At 40.0% G+C, this 26581-nt stretch overlaps 1 pseudogene across 1 annotated transcript; it reads right to left on the minus strand.

Annotated features, from left to right (window-relative positions):
• Positions 1–1079: 1079 nt before the first annotated feature.
• On the minus strand, positions 1080–25042 carry LOC117711867 (uncharacterized; annotated as a pseudogene). Its single transcript, XR_013110815.1, has 6 exons — positions 24883–25042; positions 16739–18219; positions 13909–14035; positions 13668–13728; positions 10909–12530; positions 1080–10849 (listed from the first exon to the last, which is right to left on the minus strand). The product of XR_013110815.1 is annotated as an uncharacterized LOC117711867 (transcript).
• Between the last annotated feature and the right edge of the window lie 1539 nt (positions 25043–26581).

The following is a 26581-nucleotide window of genomic DNA, read 5'->3' on the forward strand; positions in this document are numbered from 1 at the left end:
ATTCTCTGTTCCAAGTTGTACTACCTAATGTCTAATAACTAACTCCAAGTTTTACTGTCTTGAGTGTCTAATACTCTCAAGTGTCTTCTACCTAATGCCTAATAACTACTAACTCATTTCTTCTGTCTGCCTCTTTTGGCTCACAACCATCCATAATGGGATCTGATGCCCTCTTCTGGTGTGTCTGAAGACAGCTACAGTGCACTTATATGCATAAAATAAATAAATCTTAAAACAAATAGCTATAATGACTTTGAAAACATAACAAATCACTCTCTGGCAAAGGGGATAAGATTACTAAGGTGCTGGGCGACCTCGCCCCTGTATGCAGTGTTAGTTGTTGAGGTCTGTATCCCGACTCACACAGCCAATAGGGCTGACTTAGCTGTGCGAATGGATTAGCCATATCTGCAAAGGACAGTCCTCTAGTTGGAAATCCAATAGTCATTGTGTCAAGCTATCCTCCCCCAAATAGTACACCCACAAATCTGATCCATCTACATTTACCTGACATGAATTAATACATGCTGGAAAATCAGAACTCACCCTGCCACAGAGGGTTCTTTTTCATAGTAGTGACATCAGCAGCTGTTTGCCTATCCTATTTCTCCCTGTGATGTATACATTAAGCTAGTCCTCCTATTCTGCTCTAAAGGCAGAAAGCTATGCTCTCTATAAAAATCTTTTTTCTTTTGCTGCAATGGACAGTTGATTATATGACTCAAAATGGTAATTTTAAAACTGGTAGCCCCTTAAGTATTTAGTTAGCTTAATTAAGGGACAGCAATGTCGTTGCCCTGGGGAGTAACAGACTAAGATCAAGACCACCTGAGTCAATATAAAAGAGTTTGTCTCTGAAACAGCTTTTCCTAAAAGGCTGCAGATAGGTGCTCTATAATTAATATCTCTTCCCAAGAAGAAATTACTCCACATACTTAAGAGATCAATAAAGAAAAATGTCTTTAATAGTAGCACACATTTGGCTCTGGTTACTGCTCGAAGAAGAGCAGCCTAGAACAGGTTTGCATTTCACATATGCTGTCAACCTTAAGTCGCTTTCAGGTTCAGGATCTGTGAGAACAAAATTTGAAAGCAGCATTAAAACAATAATAGAAATTCATGGTCAGCAAAGACCACCAACAACATGATAATAATAGTCATAATAAAAATATCAAGACCCACCAGGGACAGGGTGACCGAAAGGACGTGCCCAGACAAGTCCAAACAAGCCCAAATGAGTAATGGGCCATCTGGTGTTTTCTTCCCTCTTCCTCCCTTCTGGGAGGCCTGAGGTTTCATGGTCACCCAGGCATGCAAGGACATGTCCAGAAGAGTTCAAACACATAGTGAAAAATAACTAGTCATCCTGCCAGCTCAACATCCTGCCAGGTCAAATGCTTACCTAAATTGCTGATGTTTGAAATATCCAATCATATGTAACCGCACCAAACTTTCCCACCCTCCCCAACCCCTGCCTATAAATATCCCCAGTTTCCTGGGTTCTGGTTCAAACTTGCTTTCTCCTGCATGAGATACAGTTTGACCTGAGGGCCCTCGCCATTAAACTGCCTCTGCTGTTGCATCAAGAAGGTCTTTCGTGTGTCATTGGGTGCACATCGATCCGGACTTGAGTGAGGGTCTCCCTGCGGGGGTCTTTCAGATCCAGGTTATACTTTGAACAATTTAAAAAGGAACTTAAGACTGTAAGTCTAGCCCTTAAGGCAAATGGATTTTCACAGAGCAAATCTATCTTCTGGCCCATCATGTATGATCTAAAACATGGATTTAAACGATTTGTGAATGCCAAGTTCCCACACAAAGGACAGAGAATAGAAATACAGAAAATATCAAAGAAACACACTCTGGTCACAGTTTGTAGATTAACAGCTATGCTTAGCTATCCTAACCTCAAAAGGTTGCATTTCAGAAGCACACAGGTCTGAGTCTATGGCTCCTTTTGCCTCTGAGCAGGCTGGCTCAGAAGGACACAGCTGCTTCCATGCAGGACCACAAGGAGGTCATTTCAACTAGCCCTGGCTGCTGTCTGTCTCAGGTTATGATGTCACTTTAGAGAATTTTTAAAAGGCTTTAAAAATATTTATTTTAATGTATGTGAGTACACCGTCACTGACTTCAGACCCAGCATAAGAGGGCATGGGATCCCATTACAGATGGTTGTGAGCCACTATGTAATTGCTGGGAATTGAACTCAGGACCTCTGGAAGAGTGGTCAGTGCATTTAACCTCTGAGCCATCTCTCTAGACCAGAAAGAATTACATTTGTAAGTTTTAGTTTTACTTTATGGATATGGATGCTTTGCCTGCATGTGTTTGTGTGCAGTACCTAGAGGGGCCAGAAGGGGGTACCAGACCCTTGGGGACTGGAGTCACAGGACATGGTAAGCTACCAGGTGGTTTCTGAAATGGAACCTTTGTCTTCTATAACAACAACCAGAGATCTTAACTGTTATGCTCCCTTTCTAGCTGCTTTTTAAAATTTATTTAACATCTATTTTTGTAGATGTTAGCTTTATAATATATAAAGTATACAACATCACTTTCCCCTTTCGATGTCCTCTTCCATCCTTTCCCTTATTCTTCCTTCCAGCGTCTTCCTTATAAGTCTGTATAAGTATGCAAACATATGAATAAAACTTGCTAGTAAGCTTAGTCCATTTCTGTCAGTGGTGTGGATATGGTTTCAAGCCTGAACACTGGATATGCAATTTGAAAGTGCATCCCTGCCTGAGGCTAATCCCCCCATTTGCAATAGCTCTACTTCTTGATGACCAATAGAAGTCTGAGCTTGAAGTGACCTAGGCTACCTTCTACAGAAAACACAGGGTGGTAAGTACCTCAGCTAACACTTGCTGGTGCCATGTCCCTGAAGTCCTGGAGCTGCAGGGAAGACTATGGACACTTGCCTGAGCCAATCATAGTCTCCCCTTGTTTTATGAACCCCCCACCAAACCACCAACCATTCTTAACTTGGATGACTTTGAAACCCTGAAATTCCCGCCTCTCTTTCTAAGCACCATGATTATTCTCCAGTGTCACCATGCCTGTCTTAGGTTGTTTTTTAACCTCATTTAATGACTTAATATAATGATGGTATTAGTAAGATGCAACTATTAGTTTTGCAACTATTGCAAAACCACTTTTCTCTGTGAGCCTGGGTTTCACCATCTGTAGAATAAGAACAAAACTCTGCCCTAGTCTTTCATGAGTTATAACAGACTCAGTGATAAAGAAAATCAATGCTGCTCATAGTTGGAAGACAGTGGACTTTAAGGCAGAGGATTGTATTTGACGGGAGCCTTCTTCTGTTACTGGAGTCAGGACCAGAGCCTGTGTCCTGGTTACCTAACTAGGCAGGTTCAGCCACTCATCCTGAAAAAGCTAACTGGAAGACCTGAATTATGTAGCTGTGACATGCCCACCTGTAATGCAGGTACTCTGGAAGTAAGGTGGACGACCTCTCTGATGTCCTAGGACAGCCTAGTCTATATTCTTAGTTCCAGGCCAGCTAGATATTCATGGCGGGATTATTCTTTAAAATATTTTTTTTAAAGTAGGGGAGGGGGGACAATGGAGAACAAAAAAGCAAACTATTAATGAAAATTGAAAACATATTAACATACTTAGTCTGACTAATTTTGACCAGTGATAAAGATATAATGTAGTTATTAATTCATCCCTAGGGTCCTAACAGGTTTAGATGGAAGGCAAGAGATAGGAACAATGAAATAATAATCTAACCAAAATGTGCCCTTCCCCCAGGCCTGAGCAGGCCTGCAAAGTCATTTACCACAATAGACCAAGCAACAGTAGGACCTAGGAGATGCATTGCATTACCAGCCTTGGTGACTTGGAGCCTGCTACCTGAGCTAAGAAGAATGGACTGCCTGCTGAGCTAGCCTTGACACCTTCTGGACTGCTATCTCCTTGCCCAGCCTCTAGGCTGAACTGAGAAAAGACTCTGGGGGTGGGGCTTCCCCTTTATATGTGAAAGCAAATTATTAAACTTGGAGCCTTGATCAGAGAACTTTGTCTTGGCTTCATCTCTTCCTGCCCATTTCCCTATTCTCAGCCTCTCTTGCAGGTAAACCTGTTCATCTGTTGCTGCAGGCAGCAACAGAATGGCACCTTGAACAGGGATGGACCTGAGGACAAGAGAGCAGCTGAAGGACGTTCGTTGTCTTGTGTAGAGCTCTACGGAAAATGGAAGAAGAAGTTTTATCCCGCACACTTAGTAAGTAGCAAATGATTTTGATACTAGCGCTAGTTATGGTTAATTGTTGAAGGCCATGTTTGCAGGAAGTGTTTTGTCAGGGATAGGATCTAGGAAATAGGCGCTGGCCTGGTGTCTAATTTACCTAGGTGTTGACAACGTATTATAGGTCAGGAGAATTCAAAAACGGCATTTGCCCGAAGCTTACAAGGATTTCTCCAGGCGGGAGGATCAGGGTTTTCAAATAGTATGTTAGAAAAATTTTTGGCAGAGACAAATTCATACTGCCCATGGTTCCCACAGGAAGGAACCTTGAATAGGAGACCTGGGAAACAGTTGGACAGGTTTCAGGAACTACAAAGGCAGATCCTAACACCCTTTGCCTTTGGGAGCTTGTAAAAGATGCTATTGATAATCAAATAGGGGGTGACAGTGAGTTGGGGGAAGGAAAATGTTTGGCAGGCCCAAGAGAGGCAGCTTTAGATGAGAGGAACTGGGTTTAAAAGAATTTGAAAAACAAAAAAGAGGGCAGATCACTGAGCAGTATCCATAATTCTGCTTCTTTGTTTGTCCCTTGGCACTCCAATGTCCACGTGTTTCATTGTGTGAATGATTGGTCGTCTATGTTTTATGTTCTATGTTTAATGTTCAAAAGATCGTTAAAACTGCTTGATTCAACACTTGATCTAGTTTAACTTGGTTTTCAAAGGCAGTTTTAATATGCAGAACAGCGGCTGATAAGTTTGCTTAACACCTGTAGCTAAGAGTCAAGCTCAGCTGGAAAAGCCACTTTTAAAGGGACCAGCAGGTTTCTTGGATTAAATAAGGAAGTTAAGAGTTATTTGTCATAGAAAAATCTCTGTGACAAGGTTCTTTTATCTTAAAATTACAGCTAAAAAAGCAAGAAATTTTGTTTGGTTTAAATATATGTGTTGTCACTTCATTTTTGTTTGTAATTGGTTTTAAGGTATAAATATGTTCTACATGTCTTGGTTATAGATTATCAGCCTAAAGTTATTGGAGATGATTTAAAAAAAGTTTACAACCTTGGTAACAAACGTTGGCTTAAGATTGGTAACTCAGGGTTAGAGTCATTCAGAAACCAGATGTATAAAGATAAGATTTAAGAACAATGTCTCTTTAGTGAGATATTAAAAGCTTCAATATCATGCATTCATATATAAGAATTGGCAGCAGAACTTTATAGCATAAAGGTAATCTACTTGGTGTTGATTTTAGAGAAAATAGATTGCTTACATCGTTAAAGATTGCTTTTGTTTCTCAAAAATATGGTTATGCTCTAATGTTGCAAAAGAGGCTTAAAAACATAGTTAAACTGCCAATATTCCATTGGCTACAGTTGGTAGTTCAATCGAGAGTTTGAGAATTTTTGATTTACTCATGTTTATAGAGAAAAGATACAACACGTGTCTTTTAAAGTTTACAGTTTAAATTTAAAGTTTAAATTTAAAGTTAAAAAAAAAATAATTGCGCAGTTCAGGCCTAGCCAGGCCTCAGAGAATAGGCCGGAGATTAAGAGCATTTACATTTGAATTAAGACAATGCAGACCAAGTTCTGCAGCCCAGGTGCTAAGCATCCCTTTTGTCCTGGGTCTTCTCCACCAGGTCCTAGAAATGTGTTTACCAGAATTTGTCTTTTGCCTTCCTTGTTTCTTCGAGGAGAGGTAAACCTAAGACCCAAAGACTTTAAAACTCTGTGGGCTGAGAGAGTTATAATTATGCTGGAGACATTAAAATTATGCCTACTTCCCTCCATGAGTTATAACTGTACCTGCTGATAAAATATTGTTCAATTTGTTGTTATTCCTTTATATCCAAAGTTGTTAAAAATGAGATGCTTTTGGTTCCTCTAATGTATGTAACAATTATTAGAGGATAAAGTTGGCCTTTATCTGATATTCTCACTCAGCTAAAAAAGATTGGTCATTAAATTAATCCAAAACAAAGTTCAAACTTAAGATTTATGAAACTAATGGGACATTACAGCCTAAGTTGCCTACTCCAGCTGCCATTCCAGTAAATGCTTATAGAATTATTATAGATATAAAAGATATTTTTATACCATTCCTTTACATTTCTGGTAAAGGTGGGAGGTTTACATTCAGTAAGTTTGCTCGTAATTTTTAAGAGCCCATGAAGTGATATTGTTAGAAATGATTGCTTCAAATAATGGTTAATTGCTTTACATTATATACAAAAATATTGTTGTTGCTTTAATACAAAAAATTAAGAGTTTAAATCTTTTAGTGTATATTATTCATTGCATGATACTTTATTAGCGAATTTCTCTAAAGAAGTTTTTCTACAAGCCTTTGCTCCAATATAACGAGCTTTAAAAATTTTTGGAGTACTTGTTGCTCCAAAAAGGATTCAAAGACCATATCTTTTCAATATTTGAGACCTCAGTTATATCCTAAGCAGATTGTGGCACAGAAAATTCTAATAAAAACAGATAGTTGGGGCTAGAGAGATGGCTCAGCCGTTAAAAGCTAAACTTTATAATTAAAAATAGAGAAATTGAATTCCCAGCAACCACATGATGGCTCACAACCATTTGTGGTGGGGATCTAGCGCCATCTTCTGGCTTGTAAGTGTACATGCAAAAGGAAAATGGTTTGCTTTTAATCTTGATTTGCGTTTAGTGATTTTTAAAAGTTGTTAAGAGATATTATTTGGCTAAAATCTTATCTTAAGCTTACTATAGGAGGATTTAAACCTCTGTTTGATATTTTCAAAGGGATACAAGTTCTAATTCCCCTTGACAATTAACTATAAAGGAGAGATAGCTTTGCTGAAAATAGAGTAAGCTGTTAGTTATCAACAGATGAATTATATAGACTATGATAAATTGTTGGCTGTTTGTGTTGTTACTACTCATATGTCCACAACAGCCCTTTGGAAAAAGAAACCATTAATATAGATTTATCTTTCTTCATCTAAAATAGTGATATTTGGCCTACTATATGGCAAACATTTTAGACAAATCTGATAATCATATGTTACAGTTTTTCTCTATGCATGCTTTTATATTTCCTAAAATTTACTATGCATACAGCCCGTAGAAAAGATGTTTGCTATATTTACTGTATTTACAGATGCCTCATCTATTGAGAAGACAGTATATGTAATTAAATCACATATTTATTTTCTTGAGTTTCCCCTGCTTCAACACAAATAATTAAATTATGTGTTGTAGCCACTGTTTGAAATGCTAAAAAATCAAGCTTTCAATTTATATATTCATAGCCAGTATATGGCTCATGATTTATAATTGCTTAAAATTGTTTCTTTTTTAGATATAGCTAATTCTCAAATTTTATTTATAAAAATACAGCTTAATTTATGAAACATGTACTGTTTCTTAACTTTATAAGACATTTAAAAGCTCATTGGATTGTCTGAACCACAGGACAATGCCAGAGCAGATTTATATACTAGACATATTCTAGGCCTTTCAAAAATAACTGGCCATACAATCTTACTCTTTACAACATCAGAAGAGTAATAGCTTAAGACAACAATTTGTCAGTTCTAAAAAGTGTGAAAGTTAAATTGCAAAAACTTGTTCTCAATATCTTCAATTTTTTCATAATGGTCTTAAGCCTTAAAGACTTATATGTAATCAATTTTGGCAAATAGATGTTACTCATTTTTGATTAAAAAATTATAATATATACATGTGACTTGATGTCTTTTAGGCTTTTTAGTTGCAACTACTTTAACAAGAGAGCAACTAAAATTATAATGAGTTATTGCCTATAATTTTCCTGTGCTTGGTGTTCCATATCAGACTAAGATAGATAATGGAACTGGCTATTACAGTTATTTGGCTACAGTCAAACATTTGAGATGTTTTATTGACAATTTAATATTACTGATATTTCCTTAGTATCCTCAAGGACAAGAAATTGTGAAACTTCAAAATAATATCTTCATAACTCTCTGAGTGTGGAAAAAGCAGCTAATGGTGCTTCTTCCCTGGTTTTACAAGTAATTTAAAAAATGACTTTTTTAAACTAGAAAGGGGGAATTATACCCCAAGGTCACCAAAAGCACACCTTGCTTTTGTCTTGTTTTAAATTTCCTGCAAACTGATGCTAAAAGGTCAGACTGCAGTGGATTGCTACTGGCATCCAGTTACTTCTAGCTCATTTGCCAGGGTCTTGTGGAGAGACCCTTTAACAATACTTGATGTGGTCCCGATCCTGTTTTAATTTGGGGTCATGGGTCAGTCTACATTTTTCAGAAAAAGAAATTGGAGCCTGATGGCTGCCTGAAAGACTGGTCCATCAAGTGGACACAGATCTTGAGCCTACTAATTATGATTCTAATGATAAAGATGGCTCAAAATCTTTATCAACCAGCTCATTTAACTTGGTATATAGTCTCCACTCTTACTGGAGAGTAAGTAATTTTTACTAAGCTACCCATCTGGTGGCTAGACTTGTGTCTGATCCCTGCTAATTACCAGTTGAATTAGATACTGAAATACTTCCACTTCCAACCTTATTTTCTACATTGCTTGGATAATCATGTTGCTTTTAACCTTTGAACCTTGTATTTTAAGCAGATTGGTTGCCCTCACACAGGATCGTTCTCAGCAAGCTCAGCTATTCATCATGGCAGTTACACATCACTGTGAAGAACTGCATGTAGTGCATGCCCACAGGTCCTTTGGTCTGAATGTGGTCTTGGTCTAAAGAGTGTGCCAATGATGGCTGGTTAGTCAATGACGAGTAAGAGTGTTTTGAGCTCCTATAAACCTAAGGCAGAGGCATACATCATTATGCTATGTATGTTTTCCTCAATGATCGGTAATTATAGGAGTAATTTTTAGCTCCCATAAACCTAAGGCAGAGGCATACATCAATATGCTATGTATGATTTCCTCAATGACGGGTAATATAAGAGTAATATAAATGCCAACCTAAGACAGGCATGGTTGCCCGGCCACTTGAGATCCTAGACGGGATGAAATATTGTGCCCCGTCCAGATATTGGCAATGCCATCTTAAAAAATTAAGGGGGGAACTGTGCCATTCCCCCAGGCCTGAGCAGGCCTGCAAAGTCATTTACCACAATAGACCAAGCAACAGTAGGACCTAGGAGATGCATTGCATTACCAGCCTTGGTGACTTGGAGCCTGCTACCTGAGCTAAGAAGAATGGGCTGCCTGCTGAGCTAGCCTTGATACCTTCCAGACTGCTATCTCCTTGCCCAGCCTCTGGGCTGAATGGAGAAAAGACTCTGGGGGGTGGGGCTTCCCCTTTATATGTGAAAGCAAATTATTAAACTTGGAGCCTTGATCAGAGAACTTTGTCTTGGCTTCATCTCTTCCCGCCCATTTCCCTATTCTCAGCCTCTCTTGCAGGTAAACCTGTTCAGCTGTTGCTGCAGGCGGCAACACCAACACATGTAAAGAACCTTTTTCTATTCATAAATCCCTCCCCATTTCTCAGCTCCTTTCTATCTTATAAGGTGTTCAGATAATGAGATGTTTATTCAGCATGGACATTCTCTTCTGGAGGAATCATTCTTCTAGAATGAGATTGCAGGGGAAATTTGAATTTCATGGAGTCCACTGTTTCACTCGATGTTTTCCTCAGGGAGAGATATAAATGTCTCTGAGAACATTCTTATTCCTACCATTCAAGCAGGCTATAGGGATGACACAGTGGAGATTGAGGAGCTTTAAGGTCCAAAATCGAGACCACAGAGCAGGGGCCTGAAAGGTGCTGTCACTGACAGCTACATACAGTTGCCCAGAAAAGGAAAAAGTGGGAGACCTGGACAGGGCTGACTTACCACAGCTGAGTGGATACAGAGGACACTGTAGAAGCCACCTTATCCTCAGGTACACCCCCAAGCATTGCTCTCTGGCTTTTGAATTTTCTTCCTTTCACATCCAAAGCTCCTGCTCCCTAATAGTTTTTCCTGTACTCTGCAGCTCTTTGCAAATGCCTGATTTCCCCAGTCTTAGAGGAATGTGTTTGAAGCTTGGTTCCCCTAATTACCTCAATACCATCCGAAGTCACCACCACTCAGGGCTTCTGACTGAGTGTTTTAAAGGTATCAGGGAAGCATACTGTGCTCAAAATATCAGTTATGTGTTCTTTTATGAATCTGGAGACTTCTCTGACCTACAAAGTGTTTACCACATTGATTACATTTGTAAGGTTTCTCTCCAGTATAAATAATTTCATGCCTTTGAAGAAGATCATGAAAGGCAAAGGATTTACTACATTGCTTCCATTGATAAGGTTTCTCTGCAGTATGTGTTCTTTTATGTATTTGAAGATAACTGTGATATACAAAGGCATTATTACACCGGTTACATTCATGGGGTTTGTCTCCAGCACATGTTTTTTATGGGTTTTGAGACTTCCTGGTTGTGAATAGAATTTACCACACTCATAGGGTTACATTCATAGGGTATGGCTCCAGTATGAGATCTTTTATGACTTTGAAGCCTACTATGCCAGGCAAAGACTTTACCACATTGATTACATCTCTAAGGTTTCTCCCCAGTATGAACTATTTCATGCCTTTGAAGTTGACCATGAGATATAAAGGATTTACCACATTGCTTACATTCATTAAGTTTTCTCTCTAGTCAGTGTTCTTTTATGTTTTTGTAGAAAACTTGTTTTGAATAGGCTGTTTCTCTCCAATGTGGGTTCTTTTGTGTATTCAAAGACTATTATTACCTGCAAAGGCATTACTGCATTGGTTATGTTCTTAGGATTTCTCTCCAGAATGTGTTCTTTTATGGTTTTGGAGATGACTTTGTCAGAAATAGGCTTTATCACATTGATTACACTTGTAGGGTTTCTCTCCTGTATGTATTTTATTATGTTTTTGAAGATTACTTGGACATGCAAAGGCTTTACCACATTGATTACATTCAAAGGGTTTCTCTCCAGTATGTGTTCTTTTATGTATTTGAAGATAACCAAGACATGCAAAGGCTTTACCACATTGGTTACATTCATAGGGTTTCTCTCCTGTATGTGTTCTTTTATGTATTTGAAGATAACCAAGACATGCAAAGGCTTTACCACATTGGTTACATTCATAGGGTTTCTCTCCTGTATGTGTTCTTTGATGTATTTGAAGATATCCATGAGATGCAAAGGGTTTACCACATTGGTTACATTCATGTTTCTCTCCATTATGGGTTCTTTTATGTACTTGTAGACAAATTTGTTTTGAACAGGTTTTATCACATTGATTATACTTTCAAGGTTTCTCTCCAGTATGTGATCCTTTATGATGGTAAAGACTGCTGTGACATGCAAAGGCTTTACCACACTGATTACACTTGTAAGGTTTCTCTCCAGTATGTGTTCCCTTATGCTGGTAAAGACTGCTGTGACGTGCAAAGGCTTTACCACATTGCTTACATTCATAAGGTTTCTCTCCACTATGTGTTGTTTTATGCCTTCTGAGACAACTCCGTACTGAAAAGGCTTCATCACATGTATTACATTTGTAGAGTTTCTCTCTAGTATGTTTTCTTTTATGTATTTGAAGATTACCATGAGATGCAAAGGCTTTACCACATTGGTTACATTCATGTTTCTCTCCATTATGGGTTCTTTTATGTATTTGGAGACAAATTTGTTTTGAATAGGCTTCATCACATTGATTACACTTGTAAGGTTTCTCTCCAGTATGTGTTCTTTGATGTATTTCTAGACTAATTTGTTTTGAATAGGCTTTATCACATTGATTACACTTGTAAGGTTTCTCTCCAGTGTGTGTTCCCTTATGATGGTAAAGACTACTGTGACATGCAAAGGCTTTACCACATTGCTTACATTCATAAGGTTTCTCTCCAGTATGTGTTCTTTCATGTATTTGGAGATGACCTTTTTGGGAATATGCTCTATCACATTGATTACACTTGTAAGGTTTCTCTCCAGTATGTGTTCTTTTATGTACTTGAAGAGTACTTTGATATGCAAAGGCTTTACCACATTGATTACACTTGTAAGGTTTCTCTCCAGTATGTGTTCTTTTATGTCTTCTGAAACAACTCTGTTCTGAAAAGGCTTCATCACATCTGTTACATTTGTAGAGTTTCTCTTTAGTATGTGTTCTTTTATGTAATTGGAGAGTACTGTGATGTGCAAAGCATTCACCATATTGAATGACTTCATAAGATTTCTCTCCAGTATGAATTCTTTCATGCCTTTGTGGATAACCGTGAAAGGCCAAGATTTTTCCACACTTAGTATATTCAGAGGGTTTCTCTCCACTGTGACTTCTTCTGTGCCTGCCAAGATAATTGGCACATGTGAAAGCTTTACCACATTCATTACACTGAAGTATCTTTATATCTGTAAAACTTAATTTTACAATTTGGTCTAGTTGTTAAGAGTAATCAGATCTTAAGGTCTTATAATTTGTTTCCCCTTCATTATGGGTGGTTTTGAGTCTTTAAAGATGCCTGTAATGGTAAAAGCATTTATTAAATGGCTCACATTTGTAGCATGATTTTTCTCTATGAGGTTTTTCACATATTTGAAGAGAACTAAAGGATGAGAGAGCTCTGAGGCTTCCCACAATGAGTGCATTCAAGAATGTAGTATGATATACACTACATTTCCATTTTATATTTGCAAAGTGAACAAGGACACAAGAAGAACTTCCACATTCCTAGAACTCATAGGGATTTTCTGCAATGTGACTATTTTGATATAGTCCCAATGAAATAGAAAAACAAACTATTTATAAACTTCCAGAGAGTCTACTCATATGGGGACTATCTTTTAATTATTCTGGGAGAGAGAAGGGTATATCACTTCTTTTCATGTCTCTACACTTTTATGGTTTGTATCTATTTACACAGGATATAGCTATTCAAAGTAAAACAAATAAAAGATTTCCACATTGCATTCACATAGTTTGATCTTTAGATCATCAGAGACATGTGGTAAAGGGATTAAAATGTCCCCACAACAACAGTCTTGACTCTTCTGAACTTCTCCTCTCACTAAACTTAGGAAAGTTACCACAAGTATGTGAGTAACACCAGCTTTATTTTTACCATGGAATATTTGCTTATTAGAAGGTTTTGGACATATACACATATTCAATAATTAGATCTTTTGCAATATGTGACTGGTATTAGTCTAAATAGATTGGCATTTCAACAGAGTAACTGCAATGTGGCTATGATTTACATAGTAATATCTGTTAAGGCATTGTTTCCTTGTCTTCTTTCTTAGAGGAATGCCTTGCAAACACAAAATGAACACCTGACATTGAGGCATATGGATTTGTGAGTATTTAATGATCATCAATACACTTAAGAAGTACTTTTTATACAGTGTTGCTTTTCTTTAAAATTTCCAGGACACATTAAAATTTCTTCAAGGCAGATTCATACCAACTTGCACATGAAAATTACCTTGTATGTCTTCTAGAACTTTGACAGTGTTCTTCAACATTATGGTCTTCCCAACTGTATCCTAAAGTAAGGAACTGGAAAAGGAATGATATATTAGTATAAATTTTAAAAAATTATCTTACTATTTTTAGTGAACCTGATTTATTCACCTTATTCTCAATTGAAATCGCAGAAGAGCATCAGTCACAAAGAAACAGCTGTTCCCTCATTTGAAAAAGTGAAGGAAAATTCAGTGTCTTACCTATAGCACTGAGGTTCCTGTAGGTCTCCAGCATCACATCTTTGTAGAGACTCTTCTGTGAAGGATCCAGCAAAGCCCATTCTTCTCCAGTGAAGTTCATATACACATCATCATAGGTTACAACATCCTAAAATATCCCACACATGTGTTCAATAGCAACCATGCCATTTCAAGTTATATTTTCCACAGTCCTCCAAAAGAACATTCTTTTGGAGCAAAATAACTTCTGTCCAGCAGCAAAATAACATGTTGCATACCTTTTTTTGGTTGTTTATTTTTTTTTCTTCTAGCTTGCTAATTTGCAATGGCTGTGACTGAATCCTCTAGCCAAAGGCATCTCAGATTTCAGGTAATGAACAAGTTCACATGTTTGGTCCTCTCAGATCACAGTCCATCATTTTGGGAGCTTACGATTGAAACTCAAGCATCAAAAAGAAAGGCAAAAACCATGGACAAACATTGTTTCCTGAATTGCTCTCTTGCTGGGTCACAGTCCCATGCTCCCATCCAGCCCAGGTCCACTTGCTTAGGGATCTTGCCACCGTCAGTGGAAGAGCCTTCCCACATCAGTCATTACTCTACACAATCTCCCACTGACACAGTATCCAACATGATGAGAGCATGCCTCTAGTGAGGCTCCCTCAGATGACTACAGCCATCTCTAAAAGGTTGACAACTAAAGCTAATTAGGACACACAGATAATAATATATGAGAAAGTTTTAAAAACCCAAATCCAGTGTCTTAACCATCTCAATCATTCAGCAGCAAAAATCCAAACACTGATGATTGTAAGAACTGGAAAGCACAGATTTGCCAAGAAATAAGGAGAGGCAGGTCTTTAGGAACAGGAAGAGGGAACTAAAACTGTTTCTCCACAGAATGCCCCCAAACTATCAAAAACTCAAGAAATTCATAACATGGATTAGTAAATGTTCAGAAGACAAAAACAGGTGAAGGTCTATCATTTCCTAGGGAAACAATAATAGAATTAGATTATAAGGAATAAAATCACACAACATGGATGGCACCACTGAAAAAAGGAGACAGAAAGACTGACCTATAAACCTTCTAAACAACAACTGCAAGAATATACTTTTTAAAAAATCAAGGAAATTACAGGCCAGCACTCGTACTGTGCACCCTGTTTCTCCTCTTTGTCAACAAGTGGAAATGGATTAGAAAGTGGCAAAAAGCCAGTCAACTGGACAAAGAAGCAGCCTAAGGAATGGGAATTTGTTTTTTTTTTTTAAACCAAATCCACATTGTATAGAAGCCTAATATACAAAATATATGAAGAATTCAAGGAACAAGGTTTTCCAAAGCAAAAAAAAAAAATCCTATTTAAAAATGGTATATAGATTTTATAGTATTTTCAGGAACCATTCATAAGTAGATAATCATAGTAACATTTAATTAGCTATGTCAACTTGTCACCACTGTCTGTGAGGACATTTACAGATATGATTAATACATCAGTGGATTCCAGAATATAGATTTCTGTCTCCAATTCTGTGGGATATTATGAAGTCCTTCTACATTCTAATAGAATAAGCAGTGAAGAAAAGTAAAAAAAAAAAAACAAAAACAAAAAAAAATGAAGTATAGAATTCTGAACAGAGAAATCTCAAATGGCTGAGAAAGACTTAAAGAAATCCTCACCATATTAGCCATCAGGGAAATGCAAATCAAAATTATTTTGAGTATCCATCTTACACATGTCAGAATGGTTAAGGTCAACAATACATCAACAAGTAACAGCTCATGCTGGCAAGGAAAAGGAGAAAGGGAACCATCCTCCTATGCTGTGGTAGTGCAATACAGCCACTGTGAAAAATCAGTGTTTCCTCAGAATCATGATTCCTCAGAAAACTGAGAATCCGTCTACCTCAAGACCCAGTCATACTGACTGCTCTTGGGCATCTATCCAAAAAGTGCTGCACCTTCCAAGAGGACATCTGCTCAAACATGTTTATATGCTAATATAAATATGCTGAAGCATATTTATATTAAATTTAATATAAAATTTAATATAAAAAAAGAAAGGTGGCACATTTATGCAAACTCAGCTGGATTTTTTTAATGACATCATGAATTTACAAGCAAGTGAATACAACTAGAAAAAAAACACCCTAAGTGAGGTAACCCAGATCCAGAATGACTGATATGGTATGCATTCACTTATAAATGGATATTATCTATCTGGTGCATAATAACCAAGCTACACTCCAGAAACTTAGAGAGGTTGGTAAAAAGAGGGCTTTGGGAAGAGGCATAGATGTCCACCCAAAAGGGAAATAGATCAGTTTCCATGACTGGGGTTTGATAGGTACAGAAGTGGTGGGGATCATTTGGGGAAAAGGGGATAGCACAAAGGGAGAGAATACAGTGCAGGGAAAAAAGCTGGAATTATGGGATATTTAGGGGCAGTACAGAAACCCAGTGTAATGGCAACTTCCTGGGATCCGTGAGGGTGACCCTAATAACGACTCATGGTAATGGAGGATATGGAATCTGAACTGACCAACTTCTGAAGTCAGGTGGGGCTTCAATGTTCAGAATGGTACATTTGGTACATTACATTTGGTAGAGCTGTTGGCCAAGGGAGTCCCTTGGAGATTCTGAACCAACCCATGCTGATACTAAGACAAAACTTGGCTCTTCGAAGACTGACAGCAGGGCCCCATCACTGAGGACAAATTCTACACAGCTCCACTGAATGTAGAGGTCAAGCTTCACCCCTATGTTCTAGCCTCTTGTAGGAGACAAGGTACTCTACAGGCTACAGAAAGAGACCTGGACACCAACCCAGCTACAAAACCCTCTACTTACAATTGGTCCTTCCTGCAAGATGTGCTGGACCATGACAGTAACAAACTTGTTTGAGTGGTCAACCAATGTTTGGTTTAACTTGAGGCCCAGGATATGAAGGGGATCCATGACTAACACTCTCTGGATTTCCAGGATCCATATGGAGAGTTAAATGGCAAGCATGGGGCCAGCATGGGTCTGTGCCAGGTCCTCTGCTGATGTTATGGCTGTTAGCTTGGTGTTTTGTTGGACTCCTAACAGTGGGAGCAGGTGTAGCTCTGATTCTTTTCCTTGATCCTGAGACTCTTTCCTTCCTATTGGTTTTGCCTTGCCCGGCCTCAATGTGAAGGCTTTCGCCTTGTCTTTTCCTATGTTATTTTGTCCTGTTTAGCTGTCCTCTCTTGGAGGTCTGCTGCTCTCTGAAGAGGAAATGGGGATGTGTGGTGGATCTAGGGGAGAGAATAGGGGAAGTGGGGGGGGGGGAGCTGGAAGAACTGGAGGGAAGGGAAACAGTGGTCAGGATATATTGTATGAGAGAAGAATATATCTTCAATTATAACATTATTTCAATATTGCTTAAATGAAAATGCAAAGAAGGCAGAAAGCAATAATGTACAAAGAAAAGGCAAATAGGAAAGACAGGGACAGCATGACTGTGACAGATAGAGTCCTTGTTCTGCTTGTGTAGACAGTGACTATCACACAGGGGTGTAAAAGTATCTTTTATTTGCCTGATGTAACTATAATCTCGGAGGCTTACTTCCTTCATCTGCTAACCTAGGCCTAGTCCTAGAAGCTTCTAGCCTCCATACAATCTTATCTGAGATTTACTGATAAATAAACTCACCCTTCCTTTTTTCTTTCTGAATTCTGGCTGGGCTGGTCAACTCAGCTGTTATGGCTCAAAACTCTCCATGGTAAATCATTCAAACTGGCTTCTTTTATTTCTAACTGAATTACTCTGCTTGGTCTCAAACTAATTCTAGCAATCTCTTCTAATCTCTGGCTCCTTCTCATTCTCTGCTTCATTCTATAATCATCTCTGTCTAGCTTGATCTCTCTTCAACCTGTCTCTGTAATACTCTCTGGTTAAAATTGTCTCCTCCACTCACCCTCTGTGCTACTCCTTACCCTCTGTGCTACTCTTATGCTGCCTTTCTTTCCTGTCTCTTCTCTTGATAGTTGACTATATCAGATTCTGTCAAGTCTTTCCCAGATTCATCATTTTACCTCCCACTTAATTAGACATCACTTTCAAACACAGGTGCTTCCATCTAAAATTAAATTTACATTCATTGTTTGTGTTTAAAGTATGTGCTGAGGGCCAGTCTGTATTCCAGCCACAGGGATTAAAGGTGCATGCTATGGACTAAGCCACATCACATCTAGGAACAGGTTGGCTTTTTTTTTTCTTCTTCTTCAGTAAATATCACAATCTTGGGGTTCACAATGTGATCAACACAGGAGTTCATGACAAGCTCATTCTTGGGCCCACTCCAGATCTGTGAAATCAGAAGTTTTGCTCTCAGTAATGTGAAATACATATCATGCAGGAAACAAAAGCAGGCCATTGACTTGTGTTAACTTTCACTAGTTTGGAATGTGGAATTACAGCGTGTTCTGCCCCTCCCATTCCAAAGCAATACTGTTCCTTCTTTTAAAAAAAAAACTAATCTTTGAATAACTATTCAAATAACAGAAATTAGTATGATGTTATACAGAATTAATAATACATTAATAATATACATTAATAATACATTAAAGATAAACATTGTCCATAAAATGTTTTAAAAAACACATTCTTCAAAGCAAAAATGAAAGTGTTACTATCTAGGACAGGTTATTTAATCTAGAGAAAACAGATGATCACAAACTTAAGATTATTCTTTGTTTGTTCTGTAATGTACTGTCATTTACTGTAAAGAAAATTACTGTCAAAACTGTAATCTACTGTCATTATTTAAATTCAAACAAAATACCCAGTCTGTTTCTTAACCTCTTTACTTTTTCATGTAGCATGATTCATTGGCAGAAAGCTCTCGTGTCATCCAAATAAAGCATCTTCACACTACACTATAATAGCACATTTGCTTCTCATCTCTACAATAATTCTTGGTACAAAAAGCTTGCTATTTCATTCCTCTTCTCCACATACCACCCAAAAGAACATGAGAAAAGCCCTTTGAAGGTGATTGTTTCAGCTAGATCCTGTGCTTTCTGCCCCGAGTTTTCTATTGCTACCTGCAGTGTAGACAAGACGGCTGCAGCTCTCACATCATCTGACAATGAGAGTGCACTAAAGATTAAAATCAGATGGGAGAAGGAAATGGGTTGACACTGCTTAAGCTGTAGTCACATGCTGCTTTATGACCAATATAGCACTGGCTGTGAGAGTCTTTACAATACTTAATCCTTTAACCATTGCTATTGTCTTCCTTCCTTTAGCACAGTGTCCTCCTGAGGCACCCAGCTTGTCCTCAACAAATGAGCACTGAGGTGAATCTCATAGTTAGGCTACCATGAGTATAAATGCAGTGAAGATGACAATTTTGTTGCTTCTCAATGCTAATTTCTAGTGCATGGAAAATATACTGATAAGATTGCTGGGATCTGCCGGGCAGTGGTGGTGCACCCCTTTAATTCCAGCACTTGGGAGGCAGAGGCAGGCGTATTTCTGAGTTCGAGGCCAGCCTGGTCTACACAGTGAGTTCCAGGACAGCCATGGCTACACAGAGAAACCCTGTCTCGAAAAACAAAACAAAACAAAAAAAAACAAAACAAAAAAAAAAAACAAAGATTGCTGGGATCCATGGCAATTCTGTCATTTCTAGGAGAACAATGTACACTGGGGTTGCTTGGGTATAGGTACTATGTCCAAATGTATCAGATTACATTCATTAAACATGTATAATTTTACCTCAACTATCATAACACAACATGTTTTTAACCAATTTTAGTTGATATCTGTGAGAAATCCCAATGTGCTACTATCAGAGTTTATTTTACAATACACAGTCCTTAATTAAGAAAACAAAGAGTGAATAACCACAGACTTTACAACTTCCACTAAAATAACTCGCAATGACCTCTAAACTGTTACTTTCTGACCTTCCGGGTACCATTGATCTCTCTTCCAAACAGAGAGGCCCCGTGCTCTAAAGCTCTCTGTATGGAGGTGATCAGAGAGGTGGGCACTATCTGTGCAGCTCCCCATATCCCCTTTTATCCCCACCAACCCAGCCACACTGAGCCCCCACACAAAACAATGTTGAGGAATAATTTAACATCTGTTTCCTGACACATGAATTCTGCCACATGATGTGGAAACTTCCTTACCTACCTGCACACCTCCATGCACACCTGAGAAACCTCTGTATTTCAGAAACTCCTTTTGTACCCTGGAACTGAATTTCCCTGAATCACACCATTCATTGAAGCCAGTGGTAGGGGAAAGGTTAAAGGATTTTAATCAAATATTGCTGAAGGACGATTCTTATCATCTCCTTTCTACCAGTGTCTAAACGACTTGTAAAATTTATCACACAAAAATGAATGCACAATGCAATGTTCAGAGCTTCTAGAAACCAGACCTTTGATTTTTCAAATCTGTCTTCCCACTGCACACCAGAAGTAGTGCTATGTGTGCACACTGGGCAGTGATAGTATAAGCAACACAGCTTCCTATGGCCAGAGCTGCAGAGCCTCCTCCCCTCCCCCCGACCCCGCCATAGGGAATCCACACTCAGGCAGGATGAGAGGCCAAGGCCATCTGCCCAGGTCACCATGTGTACCAACAGCACCACAATCTTGTTCAAGGTCCATCCAAGTCCAATCAGATTGAACCCTGATAGCTTAGCCAACCTGCTCTTCCTGGTGTGTGCCATACTCACCATGGCATGGCTTGTGGGCTCCCTCTCAGCTCTCTGATGAACTGCATCAGAGGAGAATATGGAAAGAACCTGCAAGCTCCCTCTCACTTGTGCTCCTCCTGATTGCTAGCCTGTCCACAGGACAGTAGCAGCTCCCTTACTGGAGGAGTAGAGATTAAAGACTCAGATAGCACAGACCTTCCCAGCTCTGTCCTTTCACGCCACCCTGGGGCAGGCAGAGCCCTAGTATAATAAATTTGTATTTTAGTTATATCTTCCATTCAAGGTCACCTGTTCATCTTCCAAGGCAGAGTCCTTTGTGTGCATAAGCCATGACACAATGTCCAGTGTAACCATTGCTTTGCTTCACAGCTGGGAAGTGCTGCACCCAAACTTCAATCAAACTCAAACAGTAACAACAACTGAACCAAAAGGTGGCTACGAATTTGAAATCAAGGAACAGTAACTGGGAGGTGAAAAAAGAAATAAAAAGGAAAGGACCTGACTGTTCCTAGGTATGCTCCTAGAACATTTACTATAGATAAAAGCGAGTTAATTCCATGACTCAAATGGGTAGTTTTAAAACTCTGTTTTAATATATCTCTTCAACTTAAGAATTTAGGATGTTTAATCAAAGGAAAGCAAAGCCATTGCTGTGAAGAGGTACTGGGATCAAGGTGACCTCAGTCAATATAGCATGTCTCAGAAACATTCTTCTGAATGGCTGAAGAGGCAGCTGTTCTAGAATTAATAAGCCTTTCTAGGAAAACAATCACTCCACACACAATTAAAAGATTAATTTTTTTAAAAATCTCTTTGATAATAGTTTGCATCTAACTCTGGTTTGTAGTGACATTTTTGGGAATCCTGGAATTTTGGTTTCTTTATAAAACACAGAAATATGATAATAATGTTCTTTCATTATGGTCCCAGGTGTAGGGATGTGAGGCTGCTTCTGACTGTCTGCAGCCCCTGACTGTGACTTGCCTCATGCTCTAATAGAAGCATGGTTTTGCCAGCTACAGATTTCTGTGATGGTGTGACATGTGCAATCAGTAACATTTTGGATGGTACATACATCCAAGGACCCCAGAGAGGCAAGATGGCAGGTTGTTGGTCTTTTAGGGAGGTTGGTTGGGATCTGTTAGTAGCTGTGGTCAAAGAATAAAAAAGGGAAAGCAATCAGATTCAAGGATCTCTTTCTCCTCTATCCTTGTTTCCATCCTATCTGGTACTGAAAGATCCCCAAGAGAGGAGTCCCTTACTCAAGTCTCCGGATGTCACAGTCACCCAATAATTCACAAGACACCGATCTAGATGCAATCAGCAAGAGGTATATTTCGGGATCAACCGGCTGATGGTCAATTCATAACCCACGCAGGAGCAGAGGAAATGACCCAGCGGCCTGGGGGTGGGGGGGAGGAATTTTAAAGGGTAAAAGCACAAACCAGGGGGGTTGCTGAGGGGGTAACCAAGGGAACATAACATAAAAACAGTAGAAAGTCCCAACCCATAATTCAGCCAGAGTCATGTGGAAACATCTTGTACACTCATCTTTTACAAGAATGTAACCTTGCCCAACCATCTGTGCTTTGGGCCTTCCCCACCAGCAGGCAGGTGGGTTCTCTTCCCTGAGGTCTGAGGAATGTTAATCAGCCTCTCCCTTCCTCTCCTGAATGTTAATCCAGCAAGTGTCCTCTGACTCCGGGATAATGTACCCCTCCCGGTACATGTAGAATGTAGAATGAATCCCGGGGCAGAGAAGACCTAAAATCTCCCATTTAGTTCTGCCTTCTTGGTGGAACTAGTGAACCTGCTAGCCTGCATTTTTTTTTTTTTTTTTTTTTTGCTCAGGTCTAGGGGTCATAAAACTTTCTATATTTTTCATAAGTTTTCTATACCTTTCAGTATTAGGGAGTGAGGGGGTAAGGTGGGGGATAAACGGTGCAAAAAACAAGAAACCACAAAGTAGCAAAGACCAGCTACACTAGTTAATGCTAAAAGAGAAGCCAGCCTAGGACTGAATCCTCATTCCACAAATGCTGTCACCCTTATGTCTCTTTTAGGTTTGGGTCCCAGGTTACATTCTGAACAGTTTAAATATGGACTGGAGACTGCAATTCTAGCCATGTAGACAGATGGGGGTATTACACAGCATAGATATTCCCAGGATTATTTCTTAATTACATCAGTGACCTAAAACAGCAGGTCATTCTTCAGAGACAGGGCCCTAAGTGGAAGGTCCCAGGTAGTGAAAAGCATAGGAAAAGGAGAAGATAGAAAGTATAAAACCTGGGGTGGGGGGGTGGGGGTCTTGCACAAGCTATGGATTATGCTAAGTAAGCTTCTTAAGAAGAATACCATCTTGTATAAACGACTTACATGGGGGAAATGGAAGGACAAGGGAGACATCTATTGTTGAACTGTAAAATCCAAAATCAGGAGACTCACTCCCCCAGAAACTCACAGGGTCAGGATTCGCTGTAACAACATGAGGTTTAATGATACTGGTGCACCAGGGCTCTCTTGCATTGCAGGCAAGAGAACCCCCGAACAAAAACTGGGAGCAGTTCTTATACAGAGTACACAAGGGCAACCACAAAGGACCACAAAGGATGACCTTCTCAGATCCGGTCTATTTCACACATTGCTTTCTTTCTGACCACCTCCCATCCTGGAGAGGAGACCCAAAAGTCCTACACTATGAAGTCAACAGAAAGATGAAGAAACTATGAAGTTAACAGAAGCATCATACAATGGGACGCACTCAGGAGAAGTTCAATCAAACACAAGAGGAACTTGCCGGGACCCAAACCCAGGAAACTATCTGCTGTTCTAAGAGAACCTCAGGAAATTACCTGCTGTTCTGGAAAGACTAGTCAATAGAAGGTTAAGAAAGGAGGTCTCATGTCCCAGGAACTTAAAGAATGTCTGGCATTTCCTGGGAGCCAGTTATGACAATGGGGTGGTCTAGGGCAATAAGGATATGACAGTGGGATAGTCTTGGTGGAATAGCCCTAAGCAATGATCTTCACCCAAACTTCCTGTTTTGCTGTGTCCTTATAACCTGCCCCCAAAATTAAAGTTTCAGAGCTTGATCAGAAACCCAGACTAGCTCTCAATCTTTGTGTCTCTCGTCCCTTCATTCTTTTGCCCCCTTCTCTAGGATCTCATCGAATCCCTGCAGGCTGGGGCAGGAACTCAGGGTGTCTCAGGAACATTCCTGATCAAGGCTACAGTGGCCTTCGGACTGATAACCACAGCCCCATGCAGTGGGAAGAGCTGTGTTCTCAGAATCTGAAGCAACACCTCACCAAGGCCCTGTCTGAGGTAAAACAGAACTCTTTCTCTCAAAATAAAAAATATGCTTGGGAGAACTGGTAATGGTTTGGGCCCAGGGCCTTTTAGTCGTTCTGAGTACATGGGGACATCAGAGAAAGAAAGCCTTGCTTGATCAAACACTACAGTATTTTGTTTTTATTTCTTACCTTGTCAAATAGCTGTCACAAGGTGTCATCTTGCCCATGTGGCAGTACTATGCTGTTCTTGAGAAGAAAACTGAGCCTTTAGGGCACACCAGGCCTTACTGTTGATTGTGATCCTGTGATGTCTCAGTGAGCAGCTTGTCAGAGGCCTGCTCTTTGATATGGGCCTGGTGGCTGGTTGTAAATCAGGGTTGTTTCTTCTATGGTTTAGACCCATATTTCTGGACAATTCTGGTGAATAAACACGTGTATCCTAGCATTCTAATCTCTACCCACTCTGGTTAGCATACTCCGTATCTGTGGGGTGTTTCACATGCCGTCCTCCTTTAGCTAAATTCTACTTGGTGTGACTTAGTTTCTCCTAAGTATTAGCAAAACCTTCGGATCATCAGTTCTACTCCTTTGCATCACAGCTTAATACTGGACTGAGACCCAACATGAGATGCCTTTTACAAGCTCCACAAAATTAACTCCAAATGGATGGTAAACCTTAATGTTAAATGCTAAGGACAGAACTTATGGAAACTAGGAATTCTCCGAGTTTAGCATCCCGCCAAGAATGTTTCTACACACAAGCCACTGTTCCAAATGTTCTGGGCAGATGCAGCTCCCATAGTGAAGTAATTCAGAGGCTACTGCTGGGTCCAACAAGTGGCTAGGACAAGGGACCTCAGAGGTGGCAGCATCTGGCCGCTGGTTGCACTCCACCCCACCCCCGCGCAACTCCCCAGTCCTGGGAAAGACGCGACACCGACACACTAGCTCCCGACGCTCAGCCCCCTGCCTCCTGTTGGCAGTGATCTGTACTCACCATGTACCAAGTTCCGAGCTTGCCCGAGCGTGCCTCACAGCACACAACAGCAAACTTCAGAGCACAATATCATTGCAACTACTCAAGACAGCTCAGCTACTAAGCAAAACCTGCCTCAAGGCACCCGGAAGAACCCGCCTCCGCTTCTGGTCCGCTTCAGGTCCGCCTCAAGGCTCTGATTGGCCAGTGAATCTTGAGTGACATGAGCACCTCCCTTGGCTTAGAGTGCGTTGAGGCATCAGCACAGCGGTTCCTGGCTTAGACTTCCAGCCCAGTGCCAGACCTTTTCCAGATCTGCAGAGATTTGCATTTCAGTAGCAATTGTGCCTGTCCTCCAACAGCCTAACCATCTGTCTTCCACCCAGCTCCGGGGGAAGACCCACCACTCCAGTTTCCAAGGTTCGGCTGCCTGCTCCTCCCCTTTGTGGGCAGTGCCCTTGTGCTCACCAGGTCCTGATTTCAGAGTTGCCTGAGCTCCCTTCACAGCATTCACTAGGCACTTCCCCTTCTTCTTCCCGGAATCAAGGTAGATAGCTTGCATAGCCCCCTTACCCAGCTTGCAGTGGGATTATTAACCTGTCCCACAAGTGGGTGGGTGCCCCGAATATTGACAGTTAACAAACTTTTAGGAAACAAGAGTTTTGTTTGTGGCTCCGTTCTGGGTTCAGGTAAACCGCAGCTACTTCTCACCTGGTAGGTATGGGATAAGCCTGGGAGAAAAGCAGGAAACAGATGACAAACACCGGGGAGCACTATTGTCAGCTGGCACATCGTCTTCCGTGGGAAGGTGAAAAACAAAAACAAACCGGACAGCAGTATTAGGGAAGCCTCTCTAGATGAACAGAACCCATAGTGTGAATCTGTGTGTGCAGAAAGTGGATTTACTACAATGGTTCACAGGCTGTGAGCCAACTAGTCTAATAATGACTGCCAATAGAAAGTTGTAGAAGCCAGTAGAGGCTCAGTTCATGTCGCTGTGTCTCTCAGTTGGTCTTCAGTATCTATAAGAATTCCAAAGAAGTGGGCTCTAATGCCAATAAAACAGACAAACAAACCATGAACAAAACCAAAACAACCTCCCACCGCCACTACCACAACAACTAAAAACTTGCTAACTAGATGTAGAACAAGCAGGCAAGAGAAAGAGTACTATACTGAATGTCCTTTTCACGTGGAGGCTGCCACCAGAAGCTGTGGCCTAAATTAAAGGTGCATTTCATTGCCTCAAAAAATCCAGGTTACAGGAGAAAAGGATTTCCCACTTCAAAAGCTATAACTAAGAAAAATTCCTGCACAACATCCAAATTCTTTAGGTTTTAATCAGTTTGACTACCAAGAATAGCCATCACATCAGCCAAGTCGGGAGAACTGGGAAAGGTCTGTCCCCTAACCTCCAGTAGCAGGAAAAGAAAGCATGGGAATTGCTTCCAAAGCAATGCCTTTCTTCAAAGAAGGAATCACTGACATTTTACTGAGGGAGTCTGGATCCTTTTACATATAGGTATTGCTACTCCTACACCTGCTCAGTTCAGTCCTCTCCTGAACATGGGCACAATGTCAAAGCAGTGATATCTAAAGGCATTCTTAGCTCAAAGTCAGCAGAAACATGTGTAAGCTGTATATATGATGGCTAGAAATGCCTCTGGAATATCCACCTTGTACTACAAGGTCTTAGCTAAAAATCCAGCAAACGACACTG

Source organism: Arvicanthis niloticus, chromosome 6, assembly GCF_011762505.2.
Source record: "Arvicanthis niloticus isolate mArvNil1 chromosome 6, mArvNil1.pat.X, whole genome shotgun sequence".
Taxonomy (NCBI): Eukaryota; Metazoa; Chordata; class Mammalia; order Rodentia; family Muridae; genus Arvicanthis; species Arvicanthis niloticus.